This window comes from Oncorhynchus clarkii, chromosome 17, assembly GCF_045791955.1.
Source record: "Oncorhynchus clarkii lewisi isolate Uvic-CL-2024 chromosome 17, UVic_Ocla_1.0, whole genome shotgun sequence".
Taxonomy (NCBI): domain Eukaryota; kingdom Metazoa; phylum Chordata; class Actinopteri; order Salmoniformes; family Salmonidae; genus Oncorhynchus; species Oncorhynchus clarkii.
Window position 1 is genome coordinate 31,124,859 of NC_092163.1, and position 22,350 is coordinate 31,147,208.

Genomic DNA, 22,350 nt, shown 5'->3' on the forward strand with positions numbered 1-22,350 from the left:
CAATTAACAAGTCAATAACACAGTAGAAAAAAGGGGAGTCTATATATACATTGTGTGCAAAAGGCATGAGAAGGTAGGCAAATAATTACAATTATGCAGATTAACACTGGAGTGATAAATGATCAGATGGTTATGTAAAGGTAGAGATATTGGTGTGCAAAAGAGCAGAAAAATAAATAAATAAAAACAGTATGGGGATGAGGTAGGTGAAAATGGGTGGGCTATTTACCAATAGACTATGTACAGCTGCAGCGATCGGTTAGCTGCTCAGATAGCAGATGTTTGAAGTTGGTGAGGGAGATAAAAGTCTCCAACTTCAGTGATTTTTGCAATTCGTTCCAATCACAGGCAGCAGAGAACTGGAACGAAAGGCGGCCAAATGAGGTGTTGGCTTTAGGGATGATCAGTGAGATACACCTGCTGGAGCGCGTGCTACGGATGGGTGTTGCCATCGTAACCAGTGAACTGAGATAAGGCGGAGCTTTACCTAGCATGGACTTGTAGATGAGCTGGAGCCAGTGGGTCTGGCGACGAATATGTAGCGAGGGCCAGCCGATTAGAGCATACAAGTCGCAGTGGTGGGTGGTATAAGGTGCTTTAGTGACAAAACGGATGGCACTGTGATAAACTGCATCCAGTTTGCTGAGTAGAGTGTTGGAAGCAATTTTGTAGATGACATCGCCGAAGTCGAGGATCGGTAGGATAGTCAGTTTTACTAGGGTAAGTTTGGCGGCGTGAGTGAAGGAGGCTTTGTTGCGGAATAGAAAGCCGACTCTTGATTTGATTTTCGATTGGAGATGTTTGATATGGGTCTGGAAGGAGAGTTTAGAGTCTAGCCAGACACCTAGGTACTTATAGATGTCCACATATTCAAGGTCGGAACCATCCAGGGTGGTGATGCTGGTCAGGCGTGCGGGTGCAGGCAGCGAACGGTTGAAAAGCATGCATTTGGTTTTACTAGCGTTTAAGAGCAGTTGGAGGCCACGGAAGGAGTGCTGTATGGCATTGAAGCTCGTTTGGAGGTTAGATAGCACAGTGTCCAAGGACGGGCCGGAAGTATATAGAATGGTGTCGTCTGCGTAGAGGTGGATCAGGGAATCGCCCGCAGCATGAGAAACATCATTGATATATACAGAGAAAAGAGTCGGCCCGAGAATTGAACCCTGTGGCACCCCCATAGAGACTGCCAGAGGACCGGACAGCATGCCCTCCGATTTGACACACTGAACTCTGTCTGCAAAGTAATTGGTGAACCAGGCAAGGCAGTCATCCGAAAAACCGAGGCTACTGAGTCTGCCAATAAGAATACGGTGATTGACAGAGTCGAAAGCCTTGGCAAGGTCTATGAAGACGGCTGCACAGTACTGTCTTTTATCGATGGCGGTTATGATATCGTTTAGCACCTTGAGCGTGGCTGAGGTACACCCGTGACCAGCTCGGAAACCAGATTGCACAGCGGAGAAGGTACGGTGGGATTCAAGATGGTCAGTGATCTGTTTGTTGACTTGGCTTTCGAAGACCTTAGATAGGCAGGGCAGGATGGATATTGGTCTGTAACAGTTTGGGTCCAGGGTGTCGCCCCCTTTGAAGAGGGGGATGACTGCGGCAGCTTTCCAATCCTTGGGGATCTCAGACGATATGAAAGAGAGGTTGAACAGGCTGGTAATAGGGGTTGCGACAATGGCGGCGGATAGTTTCAGGAATAGAGGGTCCAGATTGTCAAGCCCAGCTGATTTGTACGGGTCCAGGTTTTGCAGCTCTTTCAGAACATCTGCTATCTGGATTTGGGTAAAGGAGAACCTGGAGAGGCTTGGGCGAGTAGCTGCGGGGGGGGGGGGAGCTGTTGGACGAGGTTGGAGTAGCCAGGCGGAAGGCATGGCCAGCCGTTGAGAAATGCTTGTTGAAGTTTTCGATAATCATGGATTTATCGGTGGTGACCGTGTTACCTAGCCTCAGTGCAGTGGGCAGCTGGGAGGAGGTGCTCTTGTTCTCCATGGACTTCACAGTGTCCCAGAACTTTTTGGAGTTGGAGCTACAGGATGCAAACTTCTGCCTGAAGAAGTTGGCTTTAGCTTTCCTGACTGACTGTGTGTATTGGTTCCTGACTTCCCTGAACAGTTGCATATCGCGGGGACTGTTCGATGTTAGTGCAGTCCGCCACAGGATGTTTTTGTGCTGGTCGAGGGCAGTCAGGTCTGGAGTGAACCAGGGGCTATATCTGTTCTTAGTTCTGCATTTTTTGAACGGAGCATGCTTATCTAAAATGGTGAGGAAGTTACTTTTAAAGAAAGACCAGGCATCCTCAACTGACGGGATGAGGTCAATGTCCTTCCAGGATACCCGGGCCAGGTCGATTAGAAAGGCCTGCTCACAGAAGTGTTTTAGGGAGCGTTTGACAGTGATGAGGGGTGGTCGTTTGACTGCAGCTCCGTAGCGGATACAGGCAATGAGGCAGTGATCGCTGAGATCCTGGTTGAAGACAGCGGAGGTGTATTTGGAGGGCCAGTTGGTCAGGATGACGTCAATGAGGGTGCCCTTGTTTACAAAGTTAGGGTTGTACCTGGTGGGTTCCTTGATGATTTGAGTGAGATTGAGGGCATCTAGCTTAGATTGTAGGACTGCCGGGGTGTTAAGCATATCCCAGTTTAGGTCACCTAACAGAACAAACTCTGAAGCTAGATGGGGGGCGATCAATTCACAAATGGTGTCCAGGGCACAGCTGGGAGCTGAGGGGGGTCGGTAGCAGGCGGCAACAGTGAGAGACTTATTTCTGGAGAGAGTAATTTTCAAAATTAGTAGTTCGAACTGTTTGGGTATGGACCTGGAAAGTATGACATTACTTTGCAGGCTCTCTCTGCAGTAGACTGCAACTCCTCCTCCTTTGGCAGTTCTATCTTGACGGAAGATGTTATAGTTGGGTATGGAAATCTCAGAATTTTTGGTGGCCTTCCTGAGCCAGGATTCAGACACGGCAAGGACATCAGGGTTAGCAGAGTGTGCTAGAGCAGTGAGTAAGACAAACTTAGGGAGGAGGCTTCTGATGTTGACATGCATGAAACCAAGGCTTTTTCGATCACAGAAGTCAACAAATGAGGGTGCCTGGGGACATGCAGGGCCTGGGTTTACCTCCACATCACCCGCGGAACAGAGAAGGAGTAGTATGAGGGTGCGGCTGAAGGCTATCAAAACTGGTCGCCTAGGGCGTTGGGGACAGAGAATAAGAGGAGCAGGTTTCTGGGCATGGTAGAATATATTCAGGGCATAATGCGCAAACAGGGGTATGGTGGGGTGCGGGTACAGCGGAGGTAAGCCCAGGCACTGGGTGATGATGAGAGAGGTTGTATCTCTGGACATGCTGGTTGTAATGGGTGAGGTCACCGCATGTGTGGGGGGTGGGACAAAGGAGGTAACAGGGGTATAAAGAGTGGAACTAGGGGCTCCATTGTAAACTAAAACAATGATAACTAACCTGCACAACAGTATACAAGGCATATTGACATATGAGAGAGACATACAGCGAGGCATACAGTAATCACAGGTGTTGAATTGGGAGAGCTAGCTAAAACAGTAGGTGAGACAACAGCTAATCAGCTAGCACAACAACAGCAGGTAGAATGGCGATTGATTAGGCAGAGAGGGTCGGATTAACTACACACAGAGCCTAAGTGCGGCTGGGGCCGACAGATAAAACATAAACAAGCAGAATGGATTACCGTGATTAATGGACAGTCCAGCATGCATCAGCTATGTAGTCAAGTGATCAGTGTCCAAGGGGCAGCGGTGGATGGGGCAGGGAAGCTGGACTGGCGAGTGTTATCCAGGTTAGAAAACTAACAATGACCAAATAGCTTGTAGCCAGTTAGCTGGTTAGCTTCTGGAGGTTCTTGAGTGTGTTCTAAAAATGTAAAGATAATAGCGGTTCCGTATCACATTGGGTGAGGCAGGTTACCGGAAGGTATAAACAAATTAAAAATCGAAAAGGGATAGAAAGTAAATATGGGTTCAGTGAGTGTTTGGGACGCGGCGATTCAGACGGTTAGCAGGCCTGTGCTAACAAGCTAACAGTTAGTAGACGGTGCTAAACACGGTAGCAGTTAGCGGACCGGGCTAAACAAGCTAGCAGTTAGCAGGCCGAATTTGCAAGCAAGGAGATAGCAAGGGCTAGAGAGTTAGCCTTTGGGGACGTCGCGATGGGGGTATCTGTTTATTCCTCTTCATGCAGTGACATCGATGGACCGGTCGTGGGTCTGGATATTGTAGCCCAGGAGCTCAAAATGTTCCGTTTGCGATGGGAATCCGGGGATGAAAAATAAAATAAAATAATAAATAGGTCCGTTATGCTCTGGTTAGAGTCGCGTTGTTCGAACTGGCGAGAGCTTTCCGAGCTAAAGGTTAGCTGATGACCGGTTAGCTGAAGACCGCTAGCAATGCTGAAGCTGGTAGTTCGTTGGCTAGCTTCAGTTGAGGGGTTCCAGGTCCGAAGTAAATATAAATACTTTAGGAAAAATAGCTACGTTGGGTGAGGCGGGTTGCAGGAGAGTATTTAGAAGAAGTTGAGGTTCAGCAAAAAGTTTTAAAGATATGTGAAGAAAAAAACGAAAACAAACGATATATACAAGGGACACTACACGACAATACGTCCTACTGCTACGCCATCTTGGACACACGATTTGCGTGGGTGACTTGGCTTTTCTGGCCATGCATTATTAATGAAGTGACGCCGTGAAACTCTCTAAAAGTCAGACAGGCTGAGGATGTGGTCATCTGGAGACTGGCAGGGGGGTCAGGGGAAGCAGAGGTCAGTGCTCTCTGTCCTCCACATGGAATGTAGACATTCCAGACCGTACTCAGAACACCATGCAAATGTAAAAAATAAGAGACTACTGCTATTTTGGGAAAATGCTTGAATAAGGTGAACTATGATGACAATAAGGGGGGAAATGATGGCGCTTAAAGTCTACAGCTGCCGTCTTATGGGCTCCTGACCAATTCTGCTACTTTCTACGTTTTTTCCCCCGCTGATATGAACTTTTTCTGTACATAATGTTTCCAACCTAATTTCCGATGACCAACAGCTTCTGGATATCAGAACAGCAATCACAAACCTCGTTTTGGGTGAAGATTTCTGCTTTACGAGTCGGCAGCTCTGGATGTTATGCTTACCCCGGACCAGGCCCTGATCCCTGGGACAAGCTTCATTTTTTTTTTTTTACCCCTTTTTCTCCCCAATTTCGTGGTATCCAATTGTTAGTAGCTACTATCTTGTCTCATCGCTACAACTCCCGTACGGGCTCTGGAGAGACGAAAGTTGAAAGTAATGCGTCCTCCGATACACAACCCAACCAAGCAGCACTGCATCTTAAAACCTTTAATGACTCCCCATCCCGCATGAGGGAGCGTAATCATCGACTGACACTAATTAGCATAACGCAACGGACAGAAATTTTCCTAGAAAATATTCGTATTCATGAAAATCACAAGTGAAATATATTGAGACACAGCTTAGCCTTTTCACCCTGTCATCTCAGATTTTCAAAATATGCTTTACAGCCAAAGCTAGACAAGCATTTGTGTAAGTTTATCGATAGCCTAGCATAGCATTTTGTCCAGCTAGCAGCAGGTCACGGAAATCGGAAAAGCAATCAAATTAAATAGTTTACCTTTGATGAGCTTCAGATGTTTTCACTCACAAGACTCCCAGTTAGATAGCAAATGTTCCTTTTTTCCCAAAAAAATATTTTTGTAGGCGAAATAGCTCTGTTTGTTCTTCACGTTTGGCTGAGAAATCGCCCGGAAATTGCAGTCATGAAAACGCCGAAAAATATTCCAAATTAGCTCCACAATATCGACAGAAACATGGCAAACGTTGTTTATAATCAATCCTCAAGGTGTTTTTCAAATATCTATTCGATAATATATCCACCGGGACAATTGGTTTTTCAGTAGGAACGATTGGAATAATGGCTACCTCTGTATTTTACGAGATAATCACTCTGGGAGCCATCAGGTGACCAGTTGCGCAATGTAGCCGCTTACGGGTATCCTTCAACATAAATGCGTAAAACTACGTCACAATGCTGTAGACACCTTGGGGAATATGGAGAAAAAGTAATCTGGTTGATAGCCCATTCACTGCTCAATAGGGACGCATTGGAACACAGCGCTTTCAAAACATGAGGCACTTCCGGATTGGATTTTTCTCAGGCTTTCACCTGCAATATCAGTTCTGTTATACTCACAAACAATATTTTTACAGTTTTGTAAACTTTAGAGTGTTTTCTATCCTAAGCTGTCAAATATATGCATATTCTAGCATCTTGTCCTGACAAAATATCCTGTTTAGTACGGGAACGTTATTTTTCCAAAAATGAAAATACTGCCCCCTAGTCACAAACGGTTATTAACACAGCGCGCATCCAACCCGGAAGCCAGCCGCACCAATGTGTCGGAGGAAACACCGTGCACCTGGCGACCTTGGTTATCAAAAAAGGATATTCCTACCGGCCAAACCATCCTTAACCCGGACGACGCTAGGCCAATTGTGCTTCGCCCCACGGACCTCCCGGTCGCAGCCGGTTACGACAGAGCCTGGGCGCGAAACCTGAGTCTCTGGTGGCACAGCTGGCACTGCAGTACAGCTCCCTTAACCACTGCACCACCCGGGAGGCCCAATCACTGGCTTCATTAATAAGTGCATCAAACACGTCATCCCCACAGTGACCATACGTACATATGTGACGACCCTCCCACTCTGTCTGCCGTATTTTGTCTTTGTTCTTGTTTCCTTATTAGGATGCCGGTGGGCGGAGTTGAGAGGGTCGTCAGCTACATGGGAAACACCTGGGCCCAGGTGTTTCCCAGGATAAATACACCCCTTCCCCATTCATGGAGGAGACTCTCTCCATGCAGACATTTGTAGATTGTGTTGTGGTTCTTGGTGGCCTTTTGTTTGTTTGTTTGCTTTGGCACCTTTCAACACCCTGCATTATCACATTCATGCATGCAAAACACTCACTTACACTACTGATTACTGATTACACACACCATTGTATATTTTCCTTAGTTGCTTTAGTTAATAAATATATATTTTGTTACTCCTTATCTCCACGTTGTCTCCCTTTGTTACGGGCTTTGAGCTGGTTCGTGACAAGTGGGGGCTCGTCCGGGATATTTGAACTATTGGTTTGGGAGACCGTGGAAGTACGTGTTTGTTTGTATATTGTGTTTGAGTTTAATAGGCCCAGTATTGGTTGCCTTTGTTGTTTGGGTTGTGTGCTGCGTTGGAGAGAATATAATGGTTAGATTCCAGGCCCTGCCTAGCCTGGAAACGTTCGTTCTACTTTCTGTTGGGACATCAGCCTGAGGTGAGTAATCGGCTGTGTACCTCAGTGGGAGATTTGGGTAGGGTAGTGGAACTTGCTACCTGGAGCTATAGCTTTTTTCCCCTGATAGGCTTAGCGACATGTTTCATTTTTTGGGGGGAATATGTTGGGCATGGTTAATGTTTGTTATTTTTGTGTGGTGTCTGTGGACTGAGCAGTTGTCTCGGGGGCACATCCGTGGCTTGGTGGAATTTACCAGCATGCTGGGGAGTTTTTCCTTGCCAGTAGGCTACAGTGCGTAAATTCCCATTGCAAATCTGCACGAAGACTAGGGTTGAGTTATTGTAGGTTTTGGGGAAGCTCCATATCTCATCTCTCTTCTGTGGTGCTCAGGGTGATTGTCAATTCTCGGGTTGTGGTCTGGTGTGCTCAGCAGAGGGGAAGAGCGAGATTTTTTTTTTTTTTAACTATGGCATCTTATATAGATGAATTCATTCGCTTTCCATCGGAGAAATTGTTAGATTTAGGTACTAAAGAACAGCTGTTGAAGGTCGCTGAACACTACAACGTTGAGATTAGTGATAAACGTCTAAAGAATTCTATTAGGTTGATATTGAAGGCCAATCTGATGGAGAGTGGTATTCTTGAAGTTACCACTGGGCCAGCCTCTGCTGAGAGTTTGTCGTCTCCCCATAACGTTACAATGGCCATTCCATCGGTTAGTCCAAGTAGCCTTCTTTTTGAACAGCAGAAAGAACTGCTTTTGTTACAGCTGGAGCATGATCGTGAAAAGAGAGAGCATGATCGGCAAAGTGATCGTGAGAAGCTAGAGCATGATCGTGAGAAGCTAGAGCATGATCGTGTAAAGTATGAAAAGGAATTGGCATTTAAACAAGATATGGAGCGTGCTAAAATCAAGTTGCAACAAGAACGTATAGAGTTGGTTAGGGAAGGAAAGATCTCAGGGGAGAGTTTGTTTTGGGAAGGTGATCCAGATTTACCTAGGGGTAGTTCCTCTTTTGGTCGTGCCCCAGAGACATTTGATATTGTTGGGAACTTACGGTTATTGCCTCAGTTTAATGAAAGGGATCCCGAGACATTCTTTTCGTTGTTTGAGCGTGTTGCTGACGCTAGGAGTTGGCCTGATTCTGACCGCACTTTAATGTTGCAGTGTGTGCTGATTGGTAAAGCGCAGGAAGCATATTCAGCTCTTAATGTACACGACAGTGCCAATTATGATAAAGTTAAAACAGCTGTGTTACAGATTTATGAATTGGTCCCTGAGGCTTACCGCCAACGATTTAGAACATTAAAAAGGGATGATAAGCAATCTCATGTTGAATTTGCGCGACAATTATCTTTAAGTTTAATCGCTGGTGTTCCGCCTCTGCAGTTGTGACTTTCCAAGGGCTGTGTGATCTGATTATGTTAGAACAATTTAAGGACACAATTCCTGATCGTATTGCCACGTATATTAACGAACAGAAAGTAAAGAATGTCGCTGAAGCTGCGGTTTTGGCGGACGAGTATGTGTTGACTCACAAAAGTGTCTTTGCAGAGCCTCGTATTCGGAAAGAGTGGGGGCGTTCGGATAGATTTGGGCTTCGCTCACCGAGATACTTTGGTTCACGGGCAGAGTTCTATTCAACTAGGGTTGAGCCTGACTCCCATGGTAAAGCTGACTTTGGGCAGGAGTGTCACTACTGTCAAGGTTCAGGTCATTGGAAAAACGAATGTCCACTTCTCAGGTCAAAGGGTGCTTACGCTAAATCCAAGCCTACCGCGTTAGCTGCACCTGTTCCACATCAGTTCACTCATGACTCATTTCCTCAGGCCCAGGAGAATGTGAAAGTCCATATTGATCCAGACTATTTACCTTTCATTACGGAAGGTTTTGTGTCTATGTTAGGAAGTAAAGACCTAGTGCCAGTGAAGATCCTGAGAGACACAGGTGCCTCTGAATCATTTGTGTTGGAATCTGTGTTACCCTTTTCTGCTAAGACTGATTCGGGGAATAGTGTTCTAATTAGGGGAATAGGTTTGAACACTCTTTCAGTTCCATTGCATAAACTGATGTTGGATTGTGGACTGGTGAAAGGTGAAGTTGTTGTGGGGGTGCGGCCTTCGTTGCCTATTGAGGGTATCGACGTTATCCTTGGGAATAACTTGGCTGGTGAGCGTGTATGGCCTGCCGTGTTTCCATCTCTAGTGGTTTCCACTAAGCCGTCATTTGTTGGGATTCCTGATGAGAGTGTACAGAGTTTCCCAGAGGTGTTCTCTGCGTGTGCAGTGACACGTTCTATGAGCCGTGGCGAATTGGTCACTGCGCCGACTAATGATAATAATACAAAGAAGTATGCCACTGTTTTCCCTGTTATTCCGTTATCTGTAACCCGCTCAGATCTAATTAATGCGCAACAGGATGACCCCACGTTAGAAGAGTTGCGTGACCAAATTGTGCCTGTAGAACAGTTGGGAGATGTCGCCCATGGCTATTTTCTCCAAGAGGATGTCCTGATGAGAAAGTGGGTGTCTCATGATAGTTGTTTTCTGGGGGAGGCAATTAGTCAGGTTGTTGTACCAGTTAAGCTTCGTGAGTTGGTGTTGGAAACTTCCCACAGCGACGTTGCTGGACATATGGGGGTGAGGAAAACCTACAATCGCATTTTAAGACATTTCTTTTGGCCTAGATTAAAGAGGGATGTTTCTGATTTTATAAAAACTTGTCACACCTGTCAATTAACTGGTAAGCCTAATCAAGCTATTAAACCGGTACCATTGTTTCCTATTCCTGTACTCAGCCAACCTTTTGAGTATCTGATTATTGACTGTGTGGGTCCCCTACCTCGTTCTAAAAAGGGTAGCAGTTACCTGTTCACTGTGATGTGTCAGACCACTAGGTTTCCTGCTGCCTATCCTCTCCGATCTATCACAACTAAATCGGTGTTAAAAGCTTTGACTCAGTTTCTCTCATTGTTTGGAATCCCTAAGGTCATTCAGAGTGATCAAGGATCTAATTTCACCTCTAATCTGTTTAGTCAGGTTCTTCAACAGCTCCATATTAAACACAATTTGTCTAGCGCCTATCACGCGCAAAGTCAAGGAGCACTGGAACGTTTCCATCAAACTCTAAAGTCTTTGTTGAGAGCTTATTGTACTGAGATGGATAAGGATTGGGAGGAGGGGTTGCCTTGGTTACTGTTAGCCGCTAGGGAGGTTTCACAGGAGAGCACGGGTTTCAGTCCAAATGACCTTGTGTTTGGACATAGGGTGCGTGGACTTTTATCTGTTCTCCAGGATGACTGGAAGTCTCCCGAACCTCCTCAGTCCCTGTTATCGTATGTGTGTGATTTCCGGAGACGGCTGTATGCCGCTGGTGAAATGGCTAAAGATAAGTTATCATTTTCACAGGAGAGGATGAAGGGCATATTTGATCGCCGAGCTGAGCCTCGTCAATTTAGTCCGGGTGACCAGGTTCTTGCTCTGCTGCCAATTGTTGGTTCTCCTTTTCAAGCCAAGTTTCAAGGTCCATATACAGTGTTGCGCCAGTACACTGAGCAAAATTATCTAGTGGCCACTCCAGAACGAAGGAAAGCACACCAGCTGTGCCATGTAAATCTGTTAAAACCCTATTATGCACGTTCCTCTGAGACTGAACAGTGGGATTCTGCAGAGGACGCTAAACCTGTTCTTTTGGCTGATACCGTTGTTTCCTTGGGTTCTTGGCGTGCTAGATCTGTGCATGAGGAGGAAGATGTTCCTGGTCCTGACGATTGTATATTGCAGGGTAGATTGAAAAATTCAGAAACACTGGATATCTTAGACAGTCTTCTCACTCACCTACCTGTTGATGGGCGGAAAGAGATGATTGGTCTGATTCAGAGATTTCCAGGTTTGTTTTCTGATACATCTACACGTACAAACTTAATGGAACATGATATTGACATTGGAGATGCTGACCCCATTCGTCAGCGGTTCTATAGAGTTTCTTCAGAGAAACTACGTTGTCTGGATGCTGAGGTCAAGTACATGCTGGAGAGTAAGATAGCAGAGCCTTCTTTCTCCAGTTGGGCTTCTCCCTGTATCTTGGTCAGTAAACCGGATGGAACAAACCGATTTTGTACAATGTCACAAAGCCAGATTAATTTCCTCTTCCTAGGATGGAGGACTGTGTTGATCAAGTCGGTGCAGCTAAGTTTGTGAGCAAATTTGACCTGTTAAAAGGCTATTGGCAGGTGCCACTGACGACTAGGGCACGTGAAATCTCTGCCTTTATTACACCTTTTGGTCTGTACTCATATTCGGTTATGAGTTTCGGTCTGCGTAATGCACCTGCGACTTTTCAGCGACTTATGAACAGGGTTGTCGCCGGTCTGACCGGGTGCGCTGTTTATTTGGACGATGTATGCAGATACTTGGGAAGAACATCTGTCCCGTATTCAAGCCTTGTTCGAACGTCTGGCTGCGGCTCGCCTCACAATCAATCTGTCTAAATGTGAGTTTGCTCAGGCAACCGTTACATACCTTGGAAAAGTGGTTGGGCAGGGTGAAGTGCGTCCTGTTCGGGCTAAAGTGGTGGCTATTGATGCTTTTCCATCACCAACTACTAAAAAGGAACTGATGCGTTTCTTGGGCATGATTGGTTATTACCGTAGTTTTTGTAGTAACTTCTCTACTGTGGTCGCTCCCTTGACCGATATGCTGAAAGCTAAGGCTGTTTACGTTTGGTCTACTCGTTGTCAACACGCTTTTGAAGATGCAAAGAGGTTGCTTACCTCAACTCCGGTGCTGGCTGCTCCTCGCATGGATTTGTCATTTACCTTGCAGGTGGATGCTAGTCATGTGGGGTCAGGTGCAGTTTTGCTGCAAGCAGATGTGTCTGGGGTTGAGAGGCCTGTTAGTTTCTTTTCCAAAAAGTTTAACGATTATCAGTTAAACTATTCGGTTATTGAAAAGGAAGCACTAGCACTCATTTGGGCGCTACAACACTTCGAAGTGTATGTCGGGTCGGGGGTAGTACCTATTGTGGTCTACACCGACCATAACCCCCTCACTTTTTTGAGGTCCATGATGTGTCCAAACCAGAGGATAATGCGATGGTGTTTATTTTTACAATCATTCCATCTCGATGTGCGGCACATCAGGGGATCTGAAAACGTGATTGCTGATGCGCTCTCTCGTGCACCCTGCTCCTAAATGTTTACGGGACTGACCATTGCTTCCTATTGTCATGTTCTCTCTGTCCTGTCTGCTCCCTCCTGGTCTTGTTTTCTTCGTTCCTCTTAAATATTGCTTCCTGTGCGAAGGTTGCTGAGGTTTGGGGAGGAGGTTGGCTGGGGCAAATTGTAAGTGTGAACACATAACCCCTCACCAATTTGGGACGCAGGAGGCTGTGTCAATTTGGGACTGCAGGGGCTGGTATGTTGTTCCGGGGTCCTTTTTGGTCCCCGGTTTTATGGGGGGGAATGTGACGACCCTCCCACTCTGTCTGCCGTATTTTGTCTTTGTTCTTGTTTCCTTATTAGGATGCCGGTGGGCGGAGTTGAGAGGGTCGTCAGCTACATGGGAAACACCTGGGCCCAGGTGTTTCCCAGGATAAATACACCCCTTCCCCATTCATGGAGGAGACTCTCTCCATGCAGACATTTGTAGATTGTGTTGTGGTTCTTGGTGGCCGTTTGTTTGTTTGCTTTGGCACCTTTCAACACCCTGCATTATCACATTCATGCATGCAAAACACTCACTTACACTACTGATTACTGATTACACACACCATTGTATATTTTCCTTAGTTGCTTTAGTTAATAAATATATATTTTGTTACTCCTTATCTCCACGTTGTCTCCCTTTGTTACGGGCTTTGAGCCGGTTCGTGACACATATCCCAATCAGATGCCATGGATTTCAGGCAACATCTGCACTGAGCTAAAGGCTAGAGCTGCCGCTTTCAAGGAGCGGGACACTATTCCGGACGCTTATAATAAATCCCGCTATGACCTCCTGCGAGCCATCAAATAGGCAAACCGTCAATACAGGACTAAGATCAAATCCTACTCTGACGCTCAACTTTATGACGGACCGTCCCCAGCTGGTGAGGCTAGGCAACAAAACATCTGTCACGTTGACCCTCAACACAGGTACCCTCAGAGGTGCGTGCTTAGTCCCCTCCTGTACTCCTTGTTCTCCCACGACTGGGTGGTTGCGCAGGACACCAACACCATCGTTAAGTGTGCTGATGACACAAAGTGGTAGGCTTGATCATTGACGACAATGAGACCACCTATAGAGAGAAGGTCTGTGACCTGGCATTGTGGTGCAAGGACATTAACCTCTCCCTCAACGTCAGTAAGACAAAATGAGCTGCTCGTGGACTACAGGTAATTAAGGCCTGAGCACGGGGTTCTAGTGGAGCGGGTCGAGAGCTTCAGTTACCTCTGTGTCCATATCACTAAGAAATTAACAAGGTCCACACACACCAACACAGTTGTGAAGGCAGCATGACAACGCCTCTTCGCCCTTCAGGAGGCTGAAAAGATTTGGCATGGGCCCTCAGATCCTCAAAAGGTTCTACAGCTGCACCTTTGAGAGCATCTTAAATGGCTGCATCACCGCTTGGTATGGCAAGTGCTTGGCATCTGACCGCAAGGCACTACAGAGGGAGGATACTTTGTAAGTGCTGCTTTTGATACCATCGATCACCACATTCTTTTGGAGAGATTGGAAACTCAAATTGGTCTACACGGACAAGTTCTGGCCTGGTTTAGATCTTATCTGTTGGAAAGATATCAGTTTGTCTCTGTGAATGGTTTGTCCTCTGACAAATCAACTGTAAATTTCAATGTTCCTCAAGGTTCCGTTTTAGGACCACTATTGTTTTCACTATATATTTTACCTCTTGGGGATGTCATTCGAAAACATAATGTTAACTTTCACTGCTATGCGGATGACAGACAGCTGTACATTTCAATGAAACATGGTGAAGCCCCAAAATTGCCCTCGCTAGAAGCCTGTGTTTCAGACATAAGGAAGTGGGTGGCTGCAAACTCGGACAAAACAGAGATGCTTGTTCTAGGTCCCAAGAAACAAAGAGATATTCTGTTGAATCTGACAATTAATCTTAATGGTTGTACAGTCGTCTCAAATAAAACTGTGAAGAACCTCGGCGTTACTCTGGACCCTGATTTCTCTTTTGACGAACATATCAAGACTGTTTCAAGGATAGCTTTTTTTCTATCTACGTAATATTGCAAAAATCAGAAACTTTCTGTCCAAAAAATGATGCAGAATTTTTTTTTTGATCATATTACTCCAGTGCTAGCCTCCCTACACTGGCTTCCTGTCAAGGCAAGGGCTGATTTCAAGGTTTTACTGCTAACCTACAAAGCATTACATAGGCTTGCTCCTACCGATCTCTCTGATTTGGTCCTGCCGTACATACCTACACGTACGCTACGGTCACAAGACGCAGGCTTCCTAATTGTCCCTAGAATTTCTAAGCAAACAGCTGGAGCTCCTATAGAGCTCAATTTTTATGGAATGGTCTGCCTACCCATGTGAGAGACGCAAACTCGGTCTCAACCTTTAAGTCTTTACTGAAGACTCATCTCTTCAGTGGGTCATGTGATTGAGTGTAGTCTGGCCCAGGAGTGTGAAGGTGAACGGAAAGGCTCTGGAGCAACGAACCGCCCTTGCTTTCTCTGCCTGGCCGGTTCCCCTCTTTCCACTGGGATTCTCTGCCTCTAACCCTATTACTGGGGCTGAGTCACTGGCTTACTGGTGCTCTTTCATGCTGTCCCTAGGAGGGGTGCGTCACTCGAGTGGGTTGAGTCACTGATGTGATCTTCCTGTCTGGGTTGGCGCCCTTGGGTTGTGCCATGGCGAAGATTTTTGTGGGCTATACTCTGCCTTGTCTCAGGATGGTAAGTTGGTGGTTGAAGATATCCCTCTAGTGGTGTGGGGGCTGTGCTTTGGCAAAGTGGGTGGGGTTATATCCTTCCTGTTTGGCCCTATCCGGGGGTATCATCGGATGGGGCCACAGTGTCTCCTGACCCCTCCTGTCTCAGCCTCCAGTATTTATGCTGCAGTAGTTTATGTGTCCTGTGTGAATTGAAGTATGCTCTCTCTAATTCTCTCATTATCTCTTTCTTTCTCTTTCTCGGAAGACCCTTGCCCTAGGACCATGCCTCAGGACTACCTGGCATGATGACTCCTTGCTGTCCCCAGTCCACCTGGCCGTGCTGCTGCTCCAGTTTCAACTGTTCTGCCTGCGGCTATGGAATCCTGACCTGTTCACCGGACATGCTACCTGTCCTAGACCTATTATTTGACCATGCTGGTCATTTATGAACATTTGAACATATTGGCCATGTTCTGTTATAATCTCCACCCGGCACAGCCAGAAGTGGACTGGCCACCCCACATACCTGGTTCCTCTCTAGGTATCTTCCTAGGTTTTGTCCTTTCTAGGGAGTTTTTCCTAGCCAACGTGCTTCAAAACCTGCATTGCTTGCTGTTTGGGGTTTTAAGCTGGGTTTCTGTACAGCACTTTGCGATATCAGCTGATGTACGAAGGGCTATATAAATACATTCAATTTGATTTTGATTTATGGCCAAGCTCCCTGTCATCCACAACCTCTATATCAGGTGGTGTCAGAGGAAAGCCCTAAAATGTTCAAAGATTCCAGCCACCCAAGTCACAGACTGTTATCACTGCTCCTACATGGCAAGTGTTACATGTGCACCATGTCTGGAACCAAACTGTTCGCTCTGCTACCACATATCAAGCACTACCGATGTACCAGGTCTGGAACCAAAAGGGCCCTGCACAGCTTCTACCTCCAAGCCATACAACTACTAAATAGTTAACCAAATAGCTACTCGGACTGTCTTCATTGACCATTTTTTAACACTTTTGACTCATATGCTGCTGCTACTGTTTATTATCTATCCTGTTGCGTAGTCACTTTACCCTTACCTTTATGTACATATCTACCTCGTACGCCTGCACATTGACTCGGTACTGGTACCCTTTGTATATAGCCAAGTTATCGTTACTCATTGTGTTATAGTTTTCTATATTTTTCCCTCTGCATTGTTGGGATGGGCCTGTAAGAATTTCACTGTTAGTCTACACTTGTTTGCGAAGCATGTGACAAATTACATTTGATTTGATTCAAAATTGGATTTGACTGCCAGACACTGAGTGGTCTTAATCTTTAAGAGTATTAAAAAAATAAAAAGGATCCATCAAACTCCATTGGTTTAAGAAAGAGATATCCGTTTTTTTGCATGGGCTGTGGGTGTCACATCTTCTCCTGCTTCTCCTGTTCCTCCCCTCTGGCGTACAATTCATCATTACGCACACCTGGCACGTATAATTACATGCACCTGTTGATCATTATGATTTACATCTGGACTTACTTTCATTTCCTCCCCTTTATATGTCACTCTCTTATGTTCATGAAATCAGTTGGTGTTATTCTTGCGTTCCGGCGTGTAACCTCATGGAATTGTCTCATTCTTGGTTTTGTTGTTTTATTAAACGTTGCACCTGCTTCCCGACTCACAGCTCTATTATCACAGAATACCAACTCAAACTAACTAGGAAAGCAGCCGGAAAATCGGACATCTCCCAGACGGTTGACAAACAAGGGTACCTTCTACGTCAACACCATGAACAGTTGGCTCAACTGTGGATGGCCATTGAAGAGGTTCTCTACAGTCTGCAGAGTCTCGAACACTCCCAGGAGATGTTGCAGTCCAGCAGCGGAGGATACTCTAGAGCCAGTCTACCCAGTGAGCCAGCACAATGACCCATTCAGCAACCAACTCAAGTCAGTGATGCCATGTACACCCTCTAAATGCCGTGGCTTCCTCTTTCAGTGCTCCCTCTATTTTTCACAGCAGTTGGGAGCCCACACCACAGAGAGGTCAAAGGTTGCCACGGTTATTTCTCTGCTGACCGGGCAGGCATTAGAATGTCTGGGAGAGAGGAGAGGAGGAGGTAGATTCTTATGAGGAGTTCATGGCTCTGTTTAAATATCATTTTCGATCATCCCGCGGAGGGCAGAGGGGGAGGTGAGTGTCTGCTTCAGCTACAGCAGGGGATTCGGACGACTGCTGAGTATGCGCTCACAGTAGCAGCTTCCAGTGGGTCGAATGAGCCGGTGTTTCGCACACTATTTAGAAGCGGTCCGTGTGAGGAAGTTCAGATGGAACTAGCCTGTCGGGACGACAACCTCACACTGGACGCACTCATTGCGGTGGCCATCCACCTGGATAACCTTCTCCGGGAGCGTCAGAATTCTCATCACTTCTCTCCCTCCTTTTGCTGAGTACTCAGAATCAGAGCCTGATCCCAGGGAGCTAGGGGGTCAACACGCCTTTCTGCAGCAGAACAACGCAGACGGACAGAGCTAGGGCTATGTCTGTACTGTGGGCAAGGAGGGCACAGGCTCCAGTGGTGTCCGGTACTTCAGAATCCGGGATCCACTAGAGCAGAGGGACGATCACTTGATGTTCTATCCCCTGGACCAGAAGTGAGTATTCCAGATTCAGCTCTTCCTGCTAGACTCTTTTTGGTGTCCATCACTCTGGCTGACTGCCCCTGACTTCTGATGTCACGGATGGATCAGACCCTTGCCTCCTCCACTAACATGTACCCGCTCTCCTCTCCTTTTCTGGTTCAAGGTCTTGACTGTCGATCATTAGGATCTGGGACCATCACACACATCACTCAACCACTCACCTTCACAGTGGAGCTCAATCACCAGGAGAATATCCCCTTTATCATCACCAGTGCACCAGTTCACAAAATCATCTTCGGCCTCCCTTGGCTCCAACACCATGACCCTACCATCTCATGGTCGAGGATGAGAATCAGACCGGTCACCTGAATGCCGGAAGACCTGCTTCCTTGTCCCCTGTAGTTCCATGTCAGTTGAGAGTTCTGTGGTTGCCCTTTAGCCCACCATCCCGCAGGAATACCAGGACCTAAGGGAGGTACTTTCCAAGACCCGTGCTACTTGTCTCCCTCCTCATCGGGACTGTGCCATCTACCTGTTTTCCAGTGCTACACCTCCGTGCAGAACCATCTACACTCTGTCTGTGGCTGAGACCCAGGCCATGGAGGATGACATTCAAGAGGCGCTCCAACAGAGTTTCATCCACACATCCACGTCTCCGACATTGGCTGGTTTCTTCGTGGTGGGAGGATTATTCCCATCTATCGATTACCGAGGACTCAATGACATCACCAAGAAGTATTGACACACTCTCGTTGTTGCCGTTAGACATTGTGCAGCTTCGCGGGGCCCAGTTCTTCACCAAACAGGACCTGCGGAGTGCCTACAATTTCATCCGCATCCGAGAGGGGGATGAGTGGAAGACTGAGTTCAGCATAATGTCTGGTCACTACGAGTATTTGGTTATGCCCTTTGGCTCAGCCAATGCTCTGTCAGTGTTCCAGGCATTTGTCAACGAGGTGTTCAGGGACATGCTCGGATGTCAGGTGATTATATACATTGATGACATCCTGATCTTCTTGACCAACCTGGAAGATCACATAACCCACATTCGAGCAGTCCTGGAACGCCTCTTGGTCAATCACCTGTTCGTCAAGGCGGAGAAATGACAATTCCACAAGAGGGCTGTATCCTTCTTGGGTTACCAAATCAGCCTGCAGGGAGAGAGGATAGAGGACAAGAAGGTAGATGCGGTAAGATCATGGCCAGTCCCAACCATCATCAAGGGGTTACATCGGTTTTTGGGATTTGCCAAGTTCCACCGCCGCTTCATCAGGAACTTCAGCGCCGTCGCCGCCCCTCTCACCTCAAGGGTGGGCCTCATAGGTTGGTGGTCTCCAGCAGCCGACGAGGCCTTTCGTCTACTCAAGGGGCGTTTCACCTCTGCCTCCTTGCTAAAACACCCAGATCCCACGCTGCATTTCGTGGTTGAGGTAGACGCATCTAAGATGAGCGTGGGGGGCAATTTGGTCACAGACAGGGTAACCCACTGTAATTGAATCCTTGTACTTTTTTCTCCAAGAAACTGTCCTCCGCAGAGGAATTATGAACTCGACGATCGGGAGCTCCTGGCGGTGAAGTTGGCATTAGAGAAGTGGAGACACTGGCTGGAGGGCGCCAAGGAGCCATTCATCATCCTCACCGACCATAGGAACGAGTACACGCTGACCTATAGCTGACCTATCGCCCAAGTTCCTAGACAATCAAGGCCGATGCTCTGTCCCGTATCTACGATTCCATCAGTAGAGGATGCCTGGTTATTCTTTAAAAGTGCTTTCCTCACCATCTTAAATAAGCATGCCCTGTTCAAAAAAATTGAGAACTAAGAACAGATATAGCCCTAGGATCACTCCAGACTTGACTGCACATTACCAGTACAAAAACATCCTGTGGCATATTGCATTAGCATCGAATAGCCCCCGTGATATGCAACTTTTCAGGGAAGTTAGGAACCAATATACACAGGCAGTTAGGAAAGCTAAGGCTTTTTCAAACAGAAATTTGCATCCTGTAGCACAAACTCCAAAAAGTTCTGGGACACAAGTCCATGGAGAATAAGAGCACCTCCTCCCAGCTGCCCCCTGCACTGAGGCTAGGAAACACTGCCACCACCGATAAAACCATGATAATCGAGAATTTCAATACGATTTTTTCTACGGCTGGCCATGCATTCCACCTGGCTACCCCTACCCCGGTCAACAGCTCTGCACCCCCCATAGCAACTTGCCCAAGTCTCCTCCACACAAATCCAGATAGCTGATGTTCTGAAAGAGCTGCAATATCTGGACCCCTACAAATCAACTGGGCTAGACAATCTGGACCCTGTCTTTCTGAAAATATCAGCCGCAATTGTTGCAACCCCTATAACTAGCCTGTTCAACCTCTCATTCGTATCGTCTGAGATCCCCAAACATTGGAAAGCTGCCGCGGTCATCCCCCTCTTCAAAGGGGGAGACACTCTAGACCCAAACTGTTGCAGACCTATATCTATCCTACCCTGCCTTTCTAAAGTCTTTGAAAGCCAAGTTAACAAACAGATCATCGACCATTTTGAATCTCAGGGTACCTTCTCCACTATGCAATCTGGTTTCCGAGATGGTCATGGATGCACCTCATCCACGCTCAAGGTCCTAAACAATATCATACCGCCATCTTCTCAGAGTTCAGTGTGTCAAATCGGAGGGCCTGTTGTTCAGACCTCTGACAGTCTCTATGGGAATGCCACAGGGTTCAATTCTCGGGCCGACTCTCTTATCTGTATACATCAATGACGTTGCTCTTGCTGCTGGTGATTCTCTGATCCACCTCTACGCAGACGACACCATTCTGTATACATCTGGTCCTTCTTAGGACACTGTTAACAAACCTGCCATACAACACTCCTTCCGTGGCCTCCAACTACTCTAAAATGCAAGTAAAACTAAATGCATGCTCTTTAACCGATCGCTGCCCGCACCCGTCTGCCCGTCTAGCATCACTACTCTGGATGGTTTTGACTTAGAATATGTGGACAACTACAAATACCTAGGTGTCTGGTTAGACTGTAAACTCTCCTTCCAGACTCACATTAAGCATCTCCAATCCAAAATTAAGAATCGGCTACCTATTTCGCAACAAAGCATCCTTCACTCATGCTGCCAAACATACCCTCGTAAACTGACTATCCTACCGATCCTTGACTTCGGCAATGTCATTAACAAAATAGCCTCCAACACTCTACACAGCAAACTGGATGCAGTCTGTCACAGTGCCATCCGTCTTGTCATCAAAGCCCCATATACTACCCACCACTGCGACCTGTATGCTCTCGTTGGCTGGCCCTCGCTTCATATTCGTTGCCAAACCCACTGGCTCCAGGTCATCCAGAAGTCTTTGCTAGGTAAAGCCCCGCCTTATCTCAGCTCACTGGTCACTATAGCAGCACCCACCCTTAGCACGTGCTGCAGCAGGTATATTTCACTGGTCATCCCCAAAGCCAATTCCTCTTTTGTTCGCCTTTCCTTCCAGTTCTCTGCTGCCAATGACTGCAATGAATTGCAAAAATAACTGAATCTGGCGTCATATCTCCCTCACTAACTTTAAGCATCAGCTGTCAAAGCAGCTTATCAATCATTGCACCTGTACACAGCCCATCTGTAAATATCCCTCCCAACTACCTCATCCCCATATTGTTATTTATTTTTTTGCTCCTGTACACCCCCAGTTTCTCTACTTGCACATTCATCTTCTGCACATCTATCACTCCAGTGTTTAACTGCTAAATAGTAATTATTTCATCACTATGGCCTATTTATTGCCTTAGCTCCCTAATATTACTACATTAGCACACACTATATAGATTTCTCTATTGTGTTTGACTGTACGTTTTGTTTATCCCATGTGTAACTCTGTGTTTGAGTCGCACTGCTTTATCTTGGCCAGGTCGCAGTTGTAAATGAGAAATTGTTCTCAACTGGCCTATCTGGTTAAATAAAGGGGATTTTTTTTTATAGGACAGACACTCCAAAACCTTATTCCTTATGATTTATTTTTGGATAATTGTCTTTGCCATTTATTAATGTATATGAGCCATAGTAGTAAAGGACAAATTCAACAAATATTACAAATCATGAGTCTAAATGATCCATGGTATGACTATCTTAAAACAATGCCCTATGTTAGTTTAGTAGACCCCCCACAACACACACACACAATGTGATTTGTTTGGCCAATTCGCCTTTAAAGCAACATCAAAAAAAATATGAAGTTGGATTTCAGTATTTATTTATTTTTTACATGCCCCAATCACTTCCATTCACTCTAAGCTTGTGGTGGCTAAGATTAGCTCACATTTGTAGTGGCTGTTTGAAGATAAACTGTAATCCAGGGTACAGTTATCTTGGCCCATAGACTACTTTCAGGGTGAGGAACCATCTAACATGAAGTTGGTAACTAGTGAACTACTCTTTTAATCATTAAGCTTCAATAGTAGCTGTGATTGACGCCCTAGCCCACCATTCTAACCC